The 22,853-nt window shown below is 42.3% G+C and overlaps 1 long non-coding RNA gene and 1 pseudogene across 2 annotated transcripts in view; one reads left to right on the top strand and one right to left on the bottom strand.

The window, feature by feature from the left end:
* LOC149123007 (uncharacterized) overlaps nt 1-22,853 on the top strand; it is a 207,774-nt gene that overhangs the window by 31,455 nt on the left and 153,466 nt on the right. The window lies entirely within an intron of this gene.
* Nucleotides 989-16,187, bottom strand: LOC100340855 (14-3-3 protein eta pseudogene; annotated as a pseudogene).

Here is a 22,853-nt window from a genome sequence, read left to right as displayed (position 1 = left end):
TTATCAAAAATAAACTCCATGATTCTTTAAGTCACAACCAAAAAAACCCAAAAAAGTGCATGTATCAAAACTTTAGCTGTGGGGGCCGGCACTGTGGCGCGGTGGGTTAAAGCCCTGGCCTGAAGCACCGGCATCCCATACAGGTTCTGGTTGTAGTCCTGGCTGCTCCACTTCCAATCCAGCTCTCTGCTATGGCCTGGAAAAGCAGTAGAAGATGGCCCAAGTCCTTGGGCCCCTGCACCCACATGGGAGACCTGGAAGAAGCCCCTGGCTCCTGGTTTCGGATCGGCACAGCTCTGGCCATCGCCAATTGGGGAATGAACCATTGGATGGAAGACCTCTCTCTTCTCTCTGCCTCTCTCTCTCTCTGTGTAACTCTGACTTTCAAATAAATAAATAAATCTTAAAAAAAAAAACTTTAACTGTAACATTGAAAAGAAAATTTGTGCTTTTATAATTTATAGAGACAAAACAAGGCACTGCGGAAACCTCACGTTACACAGTTTATTATAAAGCTGGTGGTCAGGAGCAAGTTGTCTCCATTGGCTTCCCTTAGCAATCTTCTATTAGCTGAAGAAAGAAGTGGGATGAGTGAATTCATTTTTGCATGCACAAGGTGGCTACTTAACCAAACACTAGCAGCTTGTTGTAAATACTCAGTGTGGCCTGTGTTGGCTCATTCTCCTTTCTAAACGCCCCATTACTTTTGCCTGAATTTCCCATAGATCAACAAGCATAGGAAAATTCCCCTCTCAGAATTCGCTTTTCTGTACAACTCAAAAAGAGAGCTCCTGTGGGCTCAAAGCAGCCATCAGTCCAGCAAGGCCCATGAGGATTAATCTGAAACTGCTTCCAAGGGACAGAGCAGATCCGAGCCACTGTGCTGCAAAGACAGGTTTAGCACTGGATACTCAGCGACTGTGGCAAGGAAGAATGGGTGATGATGAGGGTGGAGAGCGAAGGAAGGGCCAGGGGACCTGAAGGATCTTCAGCTGCCCTCTCCGGCTTCTTCATTCTGCTGGTCGTCCCGGGGCGGGGTGTGAGGTGGTCTCGCAGCCATTGCACGATGAGCTTGCCGTCCTTATAGGAAGCCTCATTTAGGGTGTCCGGCTCAGCTATGGCGTCAGCAAAGGCGTGTTTGGCTAAGAGACGGGTCTGCTCGGGAGCATTCTGGATCTCAGAGTAGAACGCCAAGGAGTTGAGGGCCAGGCCCTGGCGGATGGGGTGCGGCGGCTGCGCGCGCTCTTTGCTGATTTCAAAGGCTTCCTTGTAGGTGGCGATAGAAGGTTCCATCACACTGTTTTTCTTCTCCCCAGAAGCCACCTTTGCCAGGTAGCGGCCGTAATCGCCCTTCTTTTTCAGGTGAAACACCTTGCTCTCGTACTGAAAGTCACTGTGGCTCTTGACGAGGAACCTGTCAAGCAGAGCCAGGACACCGTTGCGAACTCTGTCCAGCTCCGTAGTCCTCTCCCCTTCTCCGATTCCTTTTCATTTCCATCCACCACGGGTTTCTGCTCAGTCTGCTGCGGACGCATCGAGGGCATCGCCTGGCACCAACCTCATTCTCGCAGAGGGCAGACAGCCTTCCATCTTCATCGCAGAGGGGTTCGTTCGGCCGTCACGGCGCAGGCCATATCCTTGTAGCGCTCCACCTGCGGGGCCAGCCGCGGGCGCGCAGCTGCTCAGGCTCCCGGGTGTCAGGTGTGGCTTGCCCACAGGGCTGCCGAAGTCCAACACTCGCGTTCTCGTGCTCTTCCCGCGGTCACGGACCCGGAACCGTGCCCCCCCCCCCCCGCCCCCTTCTTCATTTCTTTTATCATTCAGGGAGTCTGCCTTCTGACTGGCTTTCTCTAGGATACAAGTGAAAATGTTTTCCGAGCTGTAGAAGTACAAATTAACTGGCAGTGCGGTGTTGCAGTTATGTTGCTGTGGTTGGGATGCTGGGTCTGCTGTGGAAACTCAGCCCAAACTTGCGCGTTAGGAAAAGGAGCTTTTACAGTGTTCATAGACTGAAATGCTAGGTCTAATTACACATTTTGATAAAGGAAGCAAAAAATCTGCCATTTTATGTTAACACCCTCCACGGTAGTTTATGCCTTTCTTAATTTTTTAAAAAATTTGTTTTTGACAAGCAGAGTTAGAGAGAGAGAGACAGAGAGAAAGGTCTTCCTTTTTCCGTTGGTTCACCCCACCCCCGCCAAGTGGCCAGTGCGCTTTGCCCATCCAAAGCCAGGAGCCAGGTGCTTCCTCCTGGTCTCCCAAGCAGGTGCAGAGCCCAAGGACTTGGGCCATCCTCCACTGCACTCCTGGGCCCCAGCAGAGAGCTGAACTAGAAGAGGGGCAACCGGGACAGAATCTGGCACCGCAACCAGGACTAGAACCCCGGGGTGCCGGCTCTGCAGGCGGAGGATTAGCCTATTGAGCTGCGGTGCCGGCCAAGTAGTTTATGACTTTCTGAGATTTGCTTCTATGCACTCTCAAGAGAGAAGGCAAGAGCTGCTCCCAGGAGAAGGCTGACATGTAATATACATCCATTTGTGTCTGACTTGGTGGGAAGCTGACAGCAATGAAAAACACAAAGCATAAACTTTTTTTAAAAAAAGATTTATTTATTTATTTATTTGAAAGTCAGAGTTACACAGAGAGAGGAGAGGCAGAGAGAGAGAGAGAGAGGTCTTCCATCCGCTAGTTCATTCCCCAATTGGCCACAACGGCTGGAGCTGTGCCGATCTGAAGCCAGGAGCCAGGAATTTCTTCCGGGTCTCCCACACAGGTTCAGGGGCCCAAGGACTTGGGCCAACTTGTACTGCTTTCCCAGTCCATAGCAGAGAGCTGGATTGGAAGTGGAGCAGCCAGGACTAAAACCACTGCCCATATGGGATGCCAGCGCTTCAGGCCAATGTGTTAACCCGCTGCGCCATAGCGCCGGCCCCAAAGCATAAACTTTTAACACTCTGGCAGTTTAAAAAAAAAATCTGGGTGCTCAGATCTGACCCAATACCCACTAAACAGATACAATCTGGGAGTGAGGTTCGTCAGGCTGTTTAGAAAGCTCCCCAGCTGGTTGCAATGTGCAGCCCGAGTGGAGAAACGCTGATCTGGCACAACACACAGGTAAAAGGTCATTGTTTGTAACGTTGCACTAAGTGCTTTGAGAGATGCAGAAATTAGAGAAGCTATAATCCCTGTCTTCAAGGAACTTTTCATTTGGTTCTAAGCATTCTTGCCACAAAAATGGTCACTGATTGTACAATATTGTCACTTATTTTTAGTAAGTGATAACATAATTTCATTTTATCAAGAAAATACTTACTTTAGAGGCACAGAGAGGAAAAAAGAGATGGGGGGGGGGGGGGAGAGAGAGCGTGCAAGTGTTTCCATCCTCTGGTTGGGATGGGCCAGGATGAAATTCAATCTGGGTCTTCCATGTAGCTGTGGGGACCCAACTACTTGAACCATTGCTGCTGCCTCCCATCACGTGCAATGGCAGGAGGCCGGAGCTGGAAGCAGAGCCAGGATTTGAAACCAGGTGCTGTGATATGGGATGCCTGCATCCTTAACAATGCCTTAGCTGCTGCATCAAATGCCTGCCCTGATGCCATAGTTTTAGTGGAGAGTGGTGGTGGTGGGGGTCTCCAATCCTTTCTCCTTCTACCAATTAATGGCTACAGCCTCTTCCTGTGTGCCAAGCATCTCACATACTTCATTATCAGTTAGGTAGCAGTGTTCTGAATTTACTATAGTAGATGAAACCTGAGAGAGTTATTTGTCTAAAGCCTGGAAGATATTGTTTGAGCCCAGGTCTGTAACCATCGGTTTATAGGATTTGGTCTTCGTAGATGGATGGCCAGTAGGAGTGAGCTACAGATCACAAAATGTTTCTGAGCAAGTAAAAAGAATTTAGATCACAGAAAAGTTGGAAGAATTCATTAGGCACTGAATACCCTTTGTCTAAATTCATCCATTGTTAGCATTTTACTATTTCTGCTTTATTTTGCTCTACACTCATTTGTATTTGTATTCATTTCTGTTATTATTGAACCATTTGAATGGAAGTCTCAGACATCATGAGAGTTCACCCATAAGTACTGTAGCATGTACTGCCTAGGTCTAAGGACCATCTCCTGTATAACTACTATCCATTCGTACCCAAGAAAAATAGTACAGTTTCGTCATCTAATATATAGTCTGGTTTAAACATTTCCCCACTTAACCTGATATATCTATTTAGTTGCTTTTGTTGATGCAAGATCTAATTAACATGGTTTTAATGTTTAGACTTTTAGGCTAGAAGGTGTCTCCTACTTTTATTTATGATACTGATTCTGGTTTGAAGATCTAATTCAGTAATTTCAGAGTGTATCCTGTTGGGAGAGTTGAATTTTCTGAGTGTTTTCTCATGGTTATATTGAGGTTAAACATTCTTGGTAAGAATACCATATAGTTAGCCGGCGCTATGGCTCACTAGGCTAATCCTCCGCCTGTGGCGCTGGCACCCCAGGTTCTATTCTCAGTCTGGGCGCTGGATTCTGTCCTGGTTGCTCCTCTTCCAGTCTAGCTCTCTGCTGTGGCCTGGGAGTGCAGTGGTGGATGGCCCAAGTGCTTGGGCCATGCACCTGCATGGGAGACCAGGAGGAAGCACCTGGCTCCTGGCTTTGGATCGGCACAGCGCGCTGGCTGTATCGACCATTTTAGGGGTGAACCAAAGGAAGGAAGACCTTTCTCTCTGTTTCTCTCTCTCTGTCTATAACTCTCTCTCTGTCTCTCTGCAAAAAAAAAAAAAAATACCGTATAGTTGATGCATATTTCATACTGCTTCCTTGGTGAGCACGTATCAGGCTGGCCCAGTATTGGTATACTAAGTTTGATTAATTGATTAGGATGGTGGTGGCATGCCTACTTTTTCCACTGTAAACATTTATGTGGTGGTATTTTAAAGCCAGCCATCCTTTTAAAAAAATCTATTTATTTATTTGAAAGGCAGAGTTTACAGAGAGAAAAGGAGACAGAGAATGAGAGTGAGAGAGGGAGAGCTTCCATCTGCTAGTTCATTCCCCAGATGGCTGTAACAGCTAGAGCTGGGCCTGTCTGAAGCCAGGAGGCAGGAGCTTTGTCTGTCTGCATGCAGGAGCCCAAGGACTTGGCCCATCTTCCACTGCTTTCCACGTGCATTAGCAGGGAGCTGGAGCAGAAGTGGAGCAGCGGGGGCTTGAACTGGGGCCCAAAAGGATGCCAGTGTTGCAGATGGCAGCTTTACTCACTATGCCACAATGCTGGCCCCAAGCCAACAATCCTGTTCTCAGTGGCTTTAGCATTTATTGACGAGTCTACATTAGGGGTTGAAAATGGTGATTTTGAGGCTGGTGCTGTGGTGTAGTATGCTAAACTTTCGCCTGCAGCACTGCCATCCCATATGAGTGCAGGTTTGAGTCCCAACTGCCTCTCTTCTGATCTGGCTCTCTGCTATGGCCTGGGAAAGCAGTAGAAGATGGCTCAAGTCCTTGGGCTCCTGTACACGTATGGGAGACCTGGAAGAAGCTTCTGACTCCTGGCTTCAGTTGAGCCCAGCCTTGGCCATTGCAGCCATCTGGGGAGTGAGCCAGCAGATGGAAGACTTCTCTCTCTGTCTCTCCCTCTCTCTATCTGTAACTCTACCTTTCAAATAAACAAACAAAATATTAAAATAGAAGAAAAACCAGTGTTTTTTTGTTTCTTTTTTTTTAAAATAAAATGATGATTTTTCAGTTCTGTCATTTCCTCTATATTTACTAGTTGCCATATTGGTCTGCTTGGAAAGCTTTAACAAAATGCCATAAACCAGGTGGGTTAAACAACCGGAATTTATTTTCTCATCATTCTGGAGGTTAGATGGCCAAGATCAAGGTGCTGTCAGGGTTGATTTCTGGTGAGACCTGTCTTCCTGGCTTATGATTGGACAGTCTTTTGTCCTCACATGGCCTCTTCTCTGTGTGTATGCATTGGGCAGGGAGGTAGGGAGAGTGAGCGCCATTTCTCTGCTGTAGTTCCCTGCTCTTGTAGGACACCAGAGTGTATTAGGGCCCCATTCATATGACCTAATTTAACCTCAGTTACCTCCACAATGGCACTATCTCCAAATGTGGTCATGGGAAGGGTTAGGGCTTCAGCAGAGGAAATTTTGAGGGGATATAATTCAGTTCTTGTTGAAGCTATTCCCTTGCTTTCTTAGGCAAGATAATTTAGGCCACTTTGCATTTTCCCTTCCCTAACCACTTCTAGAATCAGCCTTTTCTCCAGGGAACCCTGATTCCTTTTGTGGGAAATGCTAATTAGCGGCACACTCTGTGCACTTGTTCTTACTGTTTAGGATTATCTTCGGAATCACCTATTTTTAATAATGTTTTCCATATTATTCCTATGGAAACTATACAGTGAGGGCTTTACTGCTGAATTCGAGAGGATCTCTTCAGGAGTACAACCAGGCATTCAGGAACCATCTGGAAAGCTTTTGAATGTCTTGGACCATAACATGTGCTTGGTAACTAGTGATGAATGGACAAATGCCTTGAGTGATGGGGTTTGCTTGGTCTGCTAGGAGGGTCTTCCAACTCCAGTGAATTTGCTCAGGCTGTAGGGAGTGGAGAACACTGGGACCAGTTCTTTTTTTTTTTTATTTTCAGCCTGTAGCTCTCTCCTGTTGTGAGAGAAATCCCAATTCCCATCCCCTGGCCCGTAAGCTCTTCAGGCTGCCCCTAGGAAGTGAGTCTGTGGAGCCTCCAACTTCTCATGTGTGTTTCTTAGTGCATCCCTCAGATTTCTAGGGGATGAGGTAACTTATCTTGAAAGGAATACTTGAAAATAAATTTTTCCCTAGTTTTACAAAGCAGCTAGGTGAATTTTTTTTTCTTTCCTATGGACAGAGAGAATCCAGTTAAAATGAAGCTAGGACCACAGAATTCAGAGCTCTTGAGAATCTTGTACATTTAATATCTATTCTGAGGAGCAAGGATTCAGTCACAACCACTCTTTGAGGATCTATTTACTGTCAAAGTGTAATTGGATTTTGATATAGCAGCTCATTTTGGTGGGGGTGGGGATGGAAGGTGATTACAAAGTAACAAACCAAATGTAAGTGATGGGACCTTTGATTTTCTTTCTTTTTTTTTTTTTTCCTTTTCTTGCTCCTGGATCTTTACAGATACTGGGAATAAGCCCCTTATCCCCGGCAGTAGTCTTAGAAAACAAGGCGTACACTTCAGCTACTTCTGCTGTGAATATCCATTGAAGCCAAACAGTATTATACCAGATTCATCAGTGTTCACACAAAGGTCATATCCTTACGTATCTCTTTGAATTTGTGGGACGCATATGGTGTGCCACTTCTATAGAAGAAATATTTTCATTTTAGAATTCAACTTTTATAACCTTTGGCAACATGTAGTATCAATGGCTCTTTGTTGTTCAAAAAAAAAAGTAAAACTGTCAGCTATCCCCAAGGATATGCAGGGCGTTGCCATAGCAACAGAATCTGCCTCCCAGCTCCACAAGAGAAGCTATGAATAAAAGATGGTGTTCTAAGGACAACAGAATAGAAGAGGTTGTTTCGATCCTTCTAATACCTGAAATTTGCTGTTATTTTGTTAAATGCAAAATAAAAATCTTGGGGAAAGGCACAGTTCACTAAAAGGATGAATTTCTATATTGTGCTTTAGATGTCATGGGGAAAAAAATACATGCTTTATTGAATAGAGTCTGCCCGTGGTAGGAAGACGAGGGAAGGGCCAACACATTTGATTTATATATTTTTCTGTTTAGTTTTGTACTTTGGATGGAAAAACGCAAAGGCAAATGTATTAATCTAACATACAAAACAATGGGACTATTTTGAATTCTAACCTCCAAATAGTCTCCTAGCTTCACATGTAAGCCTGTGCACCATTTACATAAAAGGCAGGAGCAAACAGAGTGCTCTGACTTCAGGTTGCTTTATCTCTTCTGAATCCAGTTGTCTCACATATGCCCACTTTGGTCATTGTGTTCTTATCCTTGTGGCTTTATCATAGCTACTTACCCATCAGCCTAACCATGTTTTATAATGCTGAGTATTTTAAGTGATAACTAAAGGTTTTGGTTGATACAGAAGTGAGTGAACTTTGCACATCTCCCTCTCTTTCACTCTCTGTACATACATACATACATCTACACACATATGAACCTTTACACCTATCTTTCCATGTGTGCCTTTATATCATGTCTAGTTTTTATGAAACATGTTTTGCGTTGTGTGAAGCTGTTGGTGAACTGTGATTCAGAGAAGAGAACAACTCACCCCTCTGTAATTGCTTGTTTTCAAAATATTCAGAGCTAAATAATTTTTTTTGTCAGAAGTTATGGCTATTGGAGCAAAGGGGTTGCCATGGATTGAACTGTGTTCCCTAAAAATTCATCTGATGAAGTCCTAACCTTCTATGTGACTGTATTGCACACATAGCCTTTATGGAAATAGTAAAGATACAACCAGGTCATAGGCCTAGGACCCTACTCTGATGGGCATAATGTCCTTATGAGAAGAGAAAGTGAGACTAGAGCTTGCTTGCTTTTCATGTGCATTGAAGACAGACCATGTAGAGACACCCTGAGAAGGTGGCTACCCACAATCCCTCACTAGAAACTCACCATGCCAGTACCCCAAGCTTGGACTTCCAGCCCTCAGAACTGTGAGAAAATACATTTCTGTTGCCTAAGGTATTTTGTTTTGGCAGCCTGAACTGACTAAAACAGAACTACAACATTTGGTATGAATTTCCTTAATTTTCCTTCCAAGTTCAAGTGTAGCTTTGTTTGTAGGGAGACAAGGTGAGAGCATGAATCTCAGCATTTTTCTAGGACTTTTGCTGTTGTCACCTTGACACAATTGGAGAATTAAAGGTTACTTACAGTTCTCAAATGTGTGTTTGAGAAACAATTGTCAGGGCAGGCATTTGGCACTGTGGAGAATTGCTCCGAAGGATTCCCACACCCCATATTGGAATGCCTGTTTTGAGTCCCAGGTGCTCCACTTCCAATCTAGTTTCCTGCTAATGCACACCTTGGTAGGCAGTGAGTGATGCCTCTAGTACATGAGTGCCTGCCAGCCATCAGGAAGACCTGGATGAGTTCCGGGCTCCTGACCTCAGCCTGGCCCAGTTTTCACAGTTGTGGGTACTTGGGGAATGAACCCATGGTTGAAAGATATCTGTTGGCTGGCGCGGCCATTGGAGGGTGAACCAAGGGTAAAGGAAGACCTTTCTCTCTGTCTCTTTCTCTCACTGTCCACTCAGCCTGTCAAAAAAAAAAAAAAAAAAAAAAAGATATCTGTTTACCTTTCAAATAAAATGAAAATAAATTTAAAAAATTTTAAAAATTTGACCTGGAAAATATGAATTTTTTCATGATACCTAGAAAACATGACTTTTGTTTTGGCTGGAATAATTCCTGGGGAGATACAAAAGGGGAGGTTAACAAAAGGGGTCTTTTGTTTTTGAGCTTTAGGTGGGGGTGGACAGCATTCAGGAGAGATGGACTAGCAGGCTACTAGCACTGATCTTGTAAGAATAAATTCTAGATAGCCTTTGCCAAAACTTCAGAGACCTCCTGTTTTTTGGCTAAATGCTTTATTCTCCTTGGTTTCCCTTACAATTTAAAATCTCTGGGGATTTTCTGATTAGTATGGAATCTCTTCCATCAAGTTGGCTATATGACTTGGCTCTTTCTCCTACTCCTAAAACTAGGCCCCACACCAAAATGCTAATAATGGGGTGGCAAGAATACTTATGGGAACATGGGAGATCTTTTTCTCCTTACTTACCCACTTATTTTGTAAATTCTGTATAATAAACACTCATTCCCATTGTATGGAAAATAATGCTTAAAAATATTAGGTATTAGAAGAACTTATAACACACTTGTTTTTCAAGAAGAATTTGGGGTGCCATAAAAGGCATTTATTCCACAAAACTGGAGAGGCTAGGAATTAGATCTCAAAGTATAAAAAGAAGAGGGAAGCAAATAATCTAATGATGACATTTAATATAGCAATGGTAACTGAACATTGAATTAGTGCTGAGCTTTTTGTCTTAGAAAAAGCGAAAGAAATTTAGTGGGATGGAGAATTTTCATTATGATCAACCCTTTGTGAAAGATTTCTTTCCTTGATAAACTCCTGAAAAGAACTGGCCATGGTTTGTTCTTACTTGTGTAAAGTATATAAAAGAATATCTCCATGTACTTGTAAATACAGAGAAAATGTCTGGAATCCAGGAAACTATTGATGGTCATATAAAATCCTTAGTCTCTTTTGCTGTTCAGCACCAGTATCTATTTGAAAGGCAGGGGCAGGGATGGGGGAGAGAGAGGACTCCACCCATCTTCCATCCCCTGCTTCCATTGCTTTGTTTCCTAAATGCCTGTAACATTCAGAGTTGGCCCAGGCTGAAGTCAGGAGGTAGAAACTCAGTCTGGGTCTCCCGTGTGGGTGGCAGAGACCCAGCTACGTGAGCTGTCACCTGCTGCCTCCCAGGGTGCACGTTGACAAGAAGCTGGGGCTGGGGAGCACTCTGACAGAGGACGCATGCGTCCCAGTCAACAGCTCCACTGCTGAGCCAGGCGCCTGCGCTCCCCTTCCTTTGGTGACAATGTCCCCCATTCTCCAGGGAACTGCTGTACTATTTCAGTCATGGGTTTCTGGGTATTTAGTTGACCTAAGCCAAGCTAGTCAGCGAATATTCTGATGTTTTGCTGAGGGAAAAATCCCCTTTCCTTTGGGGTGTTAGTGATGGGGAGGATTTGATCCCTAAGTCACTGGAAGGCCCGCTCTCCACCAGCCAAGAAGAAAAAGAGAGTCACTCTGATTTGCAGCAGGAGAAGTTGACAGCCCAGCTTCCATCCCCTGGGCCCTGGCGGCTGCCCTGCTGCCTGGCTTTTCTCATGGAACTATTCATTTCTCTTTTGCATTCCACCGACTTCAAGGTACAAGGGGAGGAATCCCGCCTACTTGATTACCTCTGGGGGTTGGACTTGTGTGAGTAGGAAAGAGGCCAGATACAGGATTTCCTGGAAACAGTTTTAAGAACAGCATGCATATATTACTTTGATGAGTAAAGACACAGAGTGGACGTTGGGCACAGCGGTCGGGATGCTGCCGAGGATATCCACTTCCCATTTTGGGGTGCCTGAGTTCAAGTCCTGGCTTCTCTACTTCCAGTCCAGCTTCCTGCAAATGTGAATCCTGGGAGGCAGAAGATAAATGGCTCCAGGACTTGGGTCCCTGCCACTCATGTCAGTGACCTGAATCGAGTTCTTGGCTCCTGGCTTCAGCTTGGTCCAGCCTCAGCTGTTGTGGGCATTTGGGGAGTGAAAAAGAGTATAGAAGGTCTCTCTGTTTCTAAGCCTTTTGAATAATTAAAAAAATTTGTTGTGTAAAAGGGAATTAAAGTTTATTTCAGAAAAAAATGAATAAAAATGCCGATAGAAAAAAACATAAAAACTGGCTGCAGGCGTATTCATCAATACTGAGGACAGTGCCTCCAGAAACGACTTGAAAGCTGATGCCCTGGGCTCGACGCAGGTGTCTCGTTCTGTGCCCCAGGATTTGCTGAAGTCTGAGGATCATGCTGAAGTGGCGCTCAGGGCAGGGACTGAGCTAACGCGGTGCTCTACATCTGTGCTAGAATGGACTGTGGAACACAGGGCTGGGCAGAGAGCAGATCTCAGGCTAGCAGCCTTTCTCCTAAAGGCCTTTGACCCAAACTGGGAGGCAGACAATTCCAGGTGAACTTTTTTTTTTTTCTTAAAGATTTATTTATTTATTCGAAAAGCAGAGCCACAGAGAGGAAGAGAGAGAGAGAGGTCTTCCATCCACTGGTTCACTCCGCTCCCCAAATGGCCATAATGCCCGGGGGTGGACCGGGCCGAAGCCAGGAGCCAGGAGCTTCATCTAAGTCTCCCATATGGGTGCAGGGACACAAGCATTTGGGCCGTTTTCCACTGCTTTCCCAGGTGCATTAATAGGGAGCTGGATTGGGAGTGGAACTGCCAGGACTTGAAATGTCACTCATATGGGATGCCGGCGTCGCAGGCGGTGGCTTAACCTGCAATGCCACAATGCCAGCCCCCAGGTGAACTTCTCTGATGAGAGATAAACGTTCAGTACAATTAAAAGTACATTGAGAGCATGCTGCAGAGTGCAGATGAGCAGATGGCAAGGGTGACGTTATTTTATGAAAGAAGGTATTCTCCATTGTACTCTTACTTAGGGTGGCTTCAGATGGATCTAGCACATTGGAGGGAAAAGGGACTTGAACTCTGTAAGTTAGCAGTACGCCTCTCTGACATCCATAACCTCAACAACCTCCCAGGATGGCTGTGGGCCCAGAGGCTCAGCTGCTTTTTGGACAAATCTGTTTGGAAACACTTCAAAGCCAACATAGCTGAAACTGTACTCATTATATACTCCTGAACGTCTTCTGTCTTTATTCCCTCCCTAGGAGTAGGATACCTCTATCTAGTCAGCCAAGTCAGGAACCTAGTAGTCATTCTAGATTTTTCCCTTTCACTCACTCCCAATATACAGTTGTCATCTCGCTAAAAATATCTACATAAGTCTATTCCTTTCCAGCTCTACAACCTCTGATTTTGGTTCTCTCCTGATTATTTCTCATAGGATTAATTGGTTAATTAATTCAGAGTCTATTGAACATCTGTTATGTGTCAAGCACTGTGCTAGGCTGAGGCATCAGAAGTGAGCTAAACTGTCGATGCCCTCATGAAGCTTATAGTCTAGGAAGTACTGCCATCCATCTCACCTGGTCTCCTGGATTCTAGTACACACACTCTGTCCATCACTCATGATAATGCTTGAGCCATTTCTAAAATGAAGATCCAGGGGCTGGGTGTTGTGGGGCAGCAGGTTAATCAACTGCTTACAATGGCCACATCCATATTGGAGTGCCAGTGCTGGTCAGAGTTCCAGCTCCTCCACTCCCAATCTGCCTTCCTGTGAATGTGCCTGGTAAGGTGGCAAAGGATGGCTTAAGTACTTGTGCTCCTGCCACCCACGTGGGAGACCTGGGTGGAGCTCCTGGCTTCTGAGGCTTTGGTCTGACCCAATGAGGAGGTTGTGACCATTTGAGGCATGAACCAGAGGATGGAAGGTATTCCTCTGCTTTTTGAAGTACATAAAATATATTTTAAAAATGAAATCACAAAATGTAAATCTGATTTCAATTCATTGCTTTCGTGGGAAAATACAAAATCCATACCATGGCACACAAGTCACTCTTGATCTGGCTCTTGTCTCTGTCTTGAGTTTTATTGTTTCACTATAGTGGCATAAAGAGTGACTAAAAAAAGAATGAACTATCCTTCAGAGCTATTGCTGAGTAGTTTGTCTCTTTTGTGCTATATCCCATAGTTGGGTCAAACCACTAGATAGCCTCTATTTATTAAAAAAAAAAAAAGAGAGAGAATGTATAATATTTCCTGTCCTTTCTGTTTTAAAACTTTACATTAATTTGCTGGCTCAGAAAATAATGGATTTGGATTCCTGATTTGGAAGTTACATTGTTCTTGCTAAAATAGTCTCTCTCTCTCTCTCAAAAAACGGTTTTATAATGAATTATTAAGATTATAAAAGCAATGTTATTACACACAAGTTCAATGTAAGAAAATTAAAAACATTTAAGAAACAATGTCATTTGCAGTAGCAAAAAAAACTTTCTGGTGCCAAGAATGTGTCTGACAAAAGATATGCCAGACTTGAACAGAGGTTGGTTATATGACTTTACTAAAGGATATAAAATAGAAGTATATAAAAGGAGATAAGTAATAACTTTACAAGTAATAACTTTATAGTCTCAATATTGATTTCATTTCTCTCCATATTAATGCATAAAATTGTTTTATTCTAATAATTATAACAAAAAGTCTTTTTCCTTGAAACTTGACAAATTTGAAACAAATTCATGCAGATTAATAAAAGTGTCAGGAAGAGCCAAAATAATTTGAATAGTGTATTGAGGGAGTTATACCCCATTCTACACGAAGATTTAAAGTAAAGTAATAGCAATGAACCAATGTGATACTGGCACAAGATCAGGCAATTAGACTGTATGTGCATGTGAAATATTGGTGTATGGAAGAGACACCAGTGTAAGTCAATAGGATAGAATAGAATATTTAATAAATGGAGCTGGGACAATTGACTATATGGGAAAATAATTAGGTATTTATTTCCCATCATACACCAAATTAAATTCTAGAGAGATTAAGCACCCAAAGAGAAAACAAACCTTAAAACTTGAGGGCATCTGTAATTTGCAGGTTAGGTAGAGATTGCTTAGATTAAAAGCACCAGCCAGAGAGGGGGGAAATGAAGATATTAACCATATTAAAAGGTGCTTTCAAAGGGCACCAGAATGTTAAAAGTCAACCACTTTTTTATTTTAACTTTTATTTAATAAATATAAATATTCAAAGTACAGCTTTTGGATTACAGTGGCTCCCCCCGCCCCATAACTTCCCTCCCACCTACAACCATCCCATCTCCTGGTCCCTTTCCCATTCCTTTCACATCAAGATTCATTTCCAATTCTCTTTATACACAGAAGATCAATTTAGTATATATTAAGTAAAGATTTCAGCAGTTTGCACATACACAGAAACAGAAAGTGTTAAGTACTGTTTGATTACAAGTTATACCATTGATTCACATAGTACAACACATTAAGGACAGAGATCCTACATGGGGAATAAGTGCACAGTGATTCCTGTTGTTGACTTAACAATTGACACTCTTGTTTATGGCATCAGTAATCACCTGAGGCTCTTGTCATGAGTTGCCAAGGCTATGAATGCCTTTTGAGTTTTTTTATTTTATTTTGACAAGGTCGTAGTCAAAGTGGAAGTTCTCTCCTCCCTTCAGAGAAAGGTACCTCCTTCTTTGATGGCCCATTCTTTCCACTGGGATCTCACTCACAGAGATCTTTCATTTAGGTTTTTTTTTTTTTTTTTTTTTTTTTTTTTTTTTTTTGTCAGAGTGTCTTGGCTTTCCATGCTTCAAATACTCTCCTGGGCTCTTCAGCCAGATCCGAATGCCTTAAGGGCTGATTCTGAGGCCAGAGTGCTATTTAGGACATCTGCCATTCTATTAGTCCACTGTGTATCTTGCTTCCCATGTGGGATTGTTCTCTCCTTTTTATTTCTATCAGTTAGTATTAGCAGACACTAGTCTTGTTTATGTGATCCCTTTGAAAAGTCAACCACTTAAAGAGGTATTTGCCATACATTATCTGAAACTGAGTCTATTAACTGTTACTGAAAAATCTGCCTGAATCTCTTTATCTCCTTTCTGGACGAAAAGCACCACTATCTGTCTAGAGTGTCAAGGCCATGATAAAAATATGGAATAAGTTAAGAGGCAAGCCAACAAGAGAAAGAAAAACCACTCCTGTAGGAGAAAGAGGAAATTATGTAAGGGATCACATCACAAAAGAAACCTTAATAGTTCCTATAGGAAAGACGTTCATCTTTGCCAGTGGTAAGGGAAATGCAAGTGAAGACTCTGGGTGCTACTTTGTGCCTATCAGATCGGCCAGTTTTTATACATCTGACAGTATGAAGCCCTCACAAGAATATGGTAAAAAAGGAGCTGTCATGATAGAAAGCCATTTGGCAAGACCTGAGTGTTTAGTGTTTGCACTTCTATAGAACACCAAGAGAAGTTGTCATGCATGCGTACAATTTTTTATTGGTGCATTTTTGTAATACTGAAAATTATTTTAAGATTTATTTTATTTATTTGAAGACAGTTCCAGAGAGAAGGAGAGAGGGAGAGAAGAAGAGAGGGAGAGAGAGAAAGAGAAGGAGGTCTTCCATCTCCTGGTTCACTCTCCAAATGGCTGCAACAGCTGGAGCTGTGCTGATCCAAAGCCAGGAGCCAGGAGTTTCTTCTGGGTCTCCCACGTGGGTGTGGCCAAGGACTTGGGCCACTTGTACTGCTTTCCTAGGCCATAGCAGAGAGCTGGATTAGAAGTGGAGCATCCGGGGCTTGAACTGGCACCCACATGGGATGCCAGCATGCAGGCCGAGGCTTTACCCGCTATGCGATAATTGCTGGCCCTCACATATTTGTTTTTCTTGTCTGTTGTTTTGTCCTGTATTGCTGTGCTCATGTCTGGAAATCATTTCACTTTCACCTGAAGGACTTTCTTGGATGTTTACTCTAGTGAGGGTCTTTGGCAATCAGTTATCATAGTTTTTGTTTTCCTGAACATATCTTTGTTTTTTGTTCATATTTGAAGGATTTTTTCAAGGTATATAATGTCAAGTTAGAAGTTATTTTCTTTTTACACTTTAAAGATATTTCATTCTCTTTGGTTTCAGTTTTTTCTGTTGACAAGTCAACTAGCTCTCTTGTTGTTGCTTCTTTCAAGGTAATGTGTCTTTTCACTCTGGTTACTTTGAAGATTTTCCCTTTGACTTTAGTTTTAATCAGTTTGGCATGATGCCTTCCAGTGTGGTTTTCTTGGTATTTATCCTGCCTGCGTTCAAAGGGCTTCTCGAATCCCTGGCTTGAGATCTTTTGTCAGGTTTTGAAAATTCTCATCCAGCTTCTATACCACTGAGAAAAAAACCTCTTCTCTGAAGCCTCAGTTGTACAAACATTAGCATAGCTCTGTTCACATCACTCCTGTGTCCTTTTTGTATTTTTCACTCTTATCCTTCATGTTCTATTTTTTGATGTTTTCTGTTGACTTATTTTTGAGTTTTGCAATTTTTTTCTCCCATGTCTCATGTGCCTTTAGTTCTGTTTAAGTATTGAGTTCCTATTTTCAGTGATTAAATTTCACAGATTCCAGTTACTTGATGGAATTCATCAGCTTGTCATATATTATATTGAAAATATTGATCAAAACTTGTTTAGTCTTTTTCTGATAGCTCCAGTTTCTGAACCAGCTTTTGATCTATTGCTGCTTCTTTTTCCTCTTGAGTTTTGGAATTTGTTTCTATTTCTTGGCATTCTAAGTAAGTTTGTTAAAAAACTGAATGTAGACATTCCATAAGAAAGTAAAAAGACTAGATGAGGATGTCCTACTCCATAGAGGAATTAATCTTCCTTTCTCTCTCTCTCTCTCTCTCTCTCTCAATGGTATATGGAGTAAGAAAGTCATCTTGAGTCCATCAGGGATACAAAAAATTTAAGACTGGATTTGAGTCTTGGTGAAATCTGGTTCTTTGGTTTTGCTTTATGTAAAAACAGCCTCTGATGGTTCTGATGCAAAAGCCTGGGGTGTTTATCAAATTATCTTTTTGTTGCTGGGCTATAATCTCCACTGAAAGACAACAACAGCGTGGCTTTAGTTTATCCTCTTAGCTGTTACCTTCTGCTTGGCTTCTTGGCTTTTGGCTTTTTATGGTTTAGGAGTTGGTAAATCCCTGAAGGGAACATTCTTCTCACAGTTCTGTGATTTCCCCTTGATCCAGGATCCTGGTCCTTTTAATTCTTGGCTATTATACATTCCAATTTTTAAGAATAATTTTTAAAAAAGATTTCATTTACTTATTTGAGAATTAGAGTTACAGGCAGAGAGAGTTTGAGACAGAGAGAAAGGCCTTCCACCAGCTGGTTCACTCCCCAAATGGCCACAACAGCTGGAGGTGAGCCACTCCGAAGCCAGGAGATTCTTTCAGGTCTCCCAGGCAGGTGCGGGGCCCAAGGACTTGGGCCATCTCCCACTGCTTTCCCAGGCCATAGCAGAGAACTGGATCAGAAGTGGAGCAGCCTGGACTTGAACCGGCCCCCATATGGGATGCCGGCACCCCAGGTGGAGGCTTAACCTACTATACGACAGTACGGGTCCCTCTATATTCCAATGTTTACCTTTGACACAGACAAAAATCACTGAGTCACTGTTTTCTTCTTGACCTCTTATCCCTGAGACTTCTAGGAATTGGTAAATGCCTTGAAAGAAAAGGTGATGGGGCTGTTGTGATCACATCAATGCATTTTCCTTCTCTTAAAAATTAGTCATCATGTTCTGATGGCCTTGGTCACTCTCCAGCACCTTGAACAGTGACTTTGTTGTTGGTAGCTTAATGATACTTTGTTACAGTTATTCTTGGCAGCAGGGCTGGTGTTACCCAAACCACTCTAGCATAGCTAGAAGCATGGGTTGGTAAATGTCCTTTGAAAAATTCTTCTCTTCTGTTCCTGATGGTGTGGAACTATCTTAAGAGGACATTTTGATTCAGGACAATAGCTAATTGAACCATTACTATTAATAAATACATTAGCAGAGGGGAACAGATGAAAATGAATAATGCTGTTGGAGTTTAGCATTGTCAAAGAATGATACCTGACTCCTGTTGTTGGAGATTAAATCACCATACAGCTATTTGGATTACACTGAAACATGGATAAAACTATGGGAAACATATCCATGGATTTTTATAAGGTCATTAAAACTCAGCAGTGAAGAAGTCTAACTTGTAAGCATTTCCCCCATTGACTTCATCAACTTTTCTGCATGTGGGAATTATCAAAAACTCCTTTCTAGGATTTTCTAACATTCATTGCTCTGCTGGTGAATAGTAATTTCTTTATGGTCTGAACTCCCTGAATCAAGAAAATCTTATCCAGGATTGAGGTCAGAATTTTACTCTACTAAATTCTCTCGATTCAACAACTTTATAATCGTACCAGTTTGTATTTTATAAGAATTCAGAGGCAGGTTGGGTTAGTGGGAAGGAACAAGAACTGGGTGTTCAAGACTTGCTCTGCCAATGCTTGTGTGGTTTGGTTCCTACAGACTTCCCTGGGCCTCTGCTTCCCCATCCAAAAAAATAAGGCAGCCACGGTTGTCAGGGGTTATGGTGTGTGTATTCCTCCAGGATGGCTGCAGTAATAAATATGTCACATCTCATATTCCAATGTGTCTGACACTCTTCTCACTGAGAGATGGGAGTCTGTGTTTCCCCCACTTAATCTGAACTGGAACTTGTACGTACTACTCTACTACTCTACTGCGGCAGAAGTGATGTGGTGTTGCTTCTGAGGCTGGATAACAAAAATGATACAGCTTGCATTTGGTTCTCTCTCGGGACAATTCTTGGAACCCAACAACCATGTTGTGAGAAAGCTCACACTGTTTCAGCTTCATTCTGTGTCCTACCTTCAGAGTTCCTGGTTCTGTTTGTAGAATTGATTGACTCCTTGTTGGCTTTCCTTGCTGTAGGGATTCAGTTTTTTGGTCTGCGGGGCCATTCATCCTTCTGTGTTCCAGCTTCCCCAAGCTTGTCTCTGACTTTCATTTGCTGTTGTCTGCTCTCTGTACTCCCCATCCTTGAGGGTTCATGTCTTTTTCTTCGGCATATTTTGTTTGGCAGGGCTAGGAAAAAAGCAGAGATGAATGCTTGTATTTCATTCTACATATTTAGCTGGACACCATCTTTCATTTTCTGTGTTTTGTGTTACAACTCGCTTTCTTCTTTTACCCTGTCTGATCTTTGAGAGTTCCGACTGTAACAAATAATTAAACTTCTTGGGGAAAGCTGTTTGATATGATGTTTCATTATGAAATACACAGTTAGGTGCTTTGTGTTAGTAGCCTATGCAGAAAAAAGTGGAAATTAAAGGCAAGTTCCCACAAAATGAATTTCCATGCATACTTCACTGCCATATATAAAAATGAACCCCAAATGGATCACAGGCTAAATACTAAATCCATAAAATGTATAGACAAAAACATAGGCAAAAATCTTTGTGCCCTTGGGTTGGGCAGAGATTTCTTAGATGTAACATTAAAAGTGAACTTGTTGAATATTATGGTTAGTGATAAGGCCGGCGCCGCGGCTCACTAGGCTAATCCTCCGCCTAGCGGCGCCGGCACACCGGGTTCTAGTCCCGGTCGGGGCGCCGGATTCTGTCCCGGTTGCCCCTCTTCCAGGCCTGCTCTCTGCTGTGGCCAGGGAATGCAGTGGAGGATGGCCCAAGTGCTTGGGCCCTGCACCCCATGGGAGACCAGGAAAAGCACCTGGCTCCTGGCTCCTGCCATCGGATCAGCGCGGTGCGCCGGCCGCAGCGCGCCGGCCGCGGCGGCCATTGGAGGGTGAACCAACGGCAAAGGAAGACCTTTCTCTCTGTCTCTCTCTCTCTCACTGTCCACTCTGCCTGTCAAAAAATAAAAATAAAAATAAAAAAAAATTAAAAAAAAAAAAAGAATATTATGGTTAGTGATAAATTAATCCCACGAATAGTGAATGCATGAAAATTTTTGTCTTTGCAAAAACTGATGAAAGGAAGAGAGGGTTGGGAGAGATGGGGATTGGGAAGGAGGGAGAGAAGGAGGGAAGTGTGGTTGTCTTCTTGGACTGTACCTAAGGAATGCATTGAAATCTGTTCTCTTTATATTAATAAAAATTAAGGAAAAATTTAAAAATGAAAATCAATAAATTGATATCCATCGAAATGAAGAAATTAAGAACTTCTCTTCAAAAGACACTGTTAAGGGAATGAAAATACAAGCCACAGACTGAGAGAAAATCTTTACAAATCACATATCTGATAAAGAACTTGTATTCAGAACACATAAAGAACTCACAAATACCACAGGAAAATAATGAACTCAGTTTTTTACAAGTTCAATTTTAAAAATATCTGAACAGATACTTTCCAAAAGAGATATATGATGATACAGTGATAAACAGGTATATGAAAAATGCATATTACATCATTAGTTGGTAGGAAATCTGAATAAAAATCACAATGGAAAACTACTACATCCTTCTTAGAGTGTCTAACATTGAAAGGATTGATCACACCAAGAATTGGTGAGAATATGGAGCAGCTGGAACTCTCATACATTGCTGGTTGGAATGTAAAATAGCACAAATGCTTTGGAAGACAGTTGAATATACACCTACCCTTTGATGCAATCATTTTACTCCAAGGTATATACTCAAGAGAAGATTGAAAGCACATACCCATAAGAAGACTTGTACACAAATGTTAACAGCAGTTTTATTTGTAACAGCCAAAATCACTTTCAAGCAATCCAAACGTCCATCAATGGGAGAATGGATAAACACATTGTTATCTATTCAACAGAATAGATAACAGAGGAACAGAATACTATTAAACAATAAACAAAAACTATTGAGCTAGGAGCAGAATGGCTAAAGCTGAGTATAATTGTGCTAAGTAAAAAAGCCAGACTAGAAAGAGTATATACTGTATGATTCTATTAATATCCATCCTAGAAATGCAAACTAATCCATAGTTGTAGAAAGCAGATTAGGGATTGCCTGGGTTCAGCGTGGAGCAGGAGGAGTAGGCAGGAGGAATTGCAGTGACACAGTGAGAAACTTTTGTGAGTGATGGTTGCATTCATTGTCTCCATGGTGGGAGATGTTTTTCACTTATGTATAGCATGTTAAAAATTACCAAGTTGTCGGGGTGGCACCGTGGTATGGTAGGTTAATCCTCCGCCTGCGGAGGGTGCCGGTTCTAGTCCCAGCTGCTCCTCTTCCAGTCCAGCTCTCTGCTATGGCCTGGGAAAGCAGTAGAGGATGGCCCAAGTCCTTGGGCCCCTGTACCCATCGTGGGAGACCGGAAGAAGCACTTGGTTCCTGGCTTCAGGCTGCCATTGTGGCCATTTGGGGAGTGAACCAACAGACGGAAGACCTTTCTCTCTGTCTCTCTCACTGTTTGTAACTCTGCCTCTCAAATAAATAAATAAAATCTTAAAAAAAAATTACCAAGTTGTCCACTTTAGATATGTGCAGTTCATTTAACCTCCATAAGTCTTAAAAAAAAAAAAAAGGATGACTTAGACATTTATGTCTTGGGTACCTTTTAGTGGTCTTAAGAAAAAAAAAAAAACTCCCAAAGTTAAATGAGAAATTCTACCTTGGAAGAGTTAAAAGTTGTCGTTAGAAAATGATCCATGAACTTGAAGTGTTTCTTGCTTTTTCTCATTTGGAAATATAAAATGATGGCTTAAAAACTCCTCAATATGCATGCCAAATTGAAGTTGATTAACCTCTGACCTTTATACATCGTTGAATGAGGCAGCATGCATGCTGGCACGAGGGAGCCTCTCTCCAATGCTGAATTTGAGACGATTCCTTTTCTGCAGCTCTTTGTTTTGCACCCAGCCCACCTAATTTGACTCTTGTCATGTTCATACGAGGCTGAGGGCTTTATGTGAATCCCAATCAGTCTCAGTTGTGGGCAGAGGCAGCCTGGTGGAGAATGATAGTGTGGTTTTCCAAGTAGAAAAAGATGCATGTGATGAGCAGAAAATAAAACTTCCTTTTGTCTCTGGTCAGTCCAATTTAGCAATTATTATGGTATTTGAAGAAAATGTCAGTGTAGTCATTTTGTTTAGATTATTTTGTATCTTGATGAGCTAAGAAAAGAGAGCGAATGCAGAGATGGGTGTTGTGTGATAAAGAGCTGACAGAATTTTCTGTGCTGTACACAAAGACTGAAAACAAATTGCCCACAGATTGAAATAATTTCCATGGGGTCACAAATGTCAACAACATCTTTCAGAATTGGTTTTCTTTTTAAACCTGGGAATTTCTTTCATGATGTTGACCAGCTATGAAAACCAGCCCCACATAAAACATATTTAGAACCTTTCAAGTGTAAAATGGAGCCCTTAGTTATGTGTTATCCCTTTATATTATTTAGTTCTATCACTATTATTATCACAATCACCATTAATGTTTCTGACTGTCATGGATGGGGATTAAAAATAATAGGGAAGCTATATATTTAAAAAATTGTGAAAACCATTTACTCATATGATTGGTCTGTATAGGATGAAATATCT

This window comes from Oryctolagus cuniculus, chromosome 12 (genome assembly GCF_051225735.1).
Source record: "Oryctolagus cuniculus isolate XC-2025 breed Fujian yellow rabbit chromosome 12, ASM5122573v1, whole genome shotgun sequence".
Taxonomy (NCBI): Eukaryota; Metazoa; Chordata; class Mammalia; order Lagomorpha; family Leporidae; genus Oryctolagus; species Oryctolagus cuniculus.
This window is presented reverse-complemented; position numbering and strand designations above follow the sequence as displayed.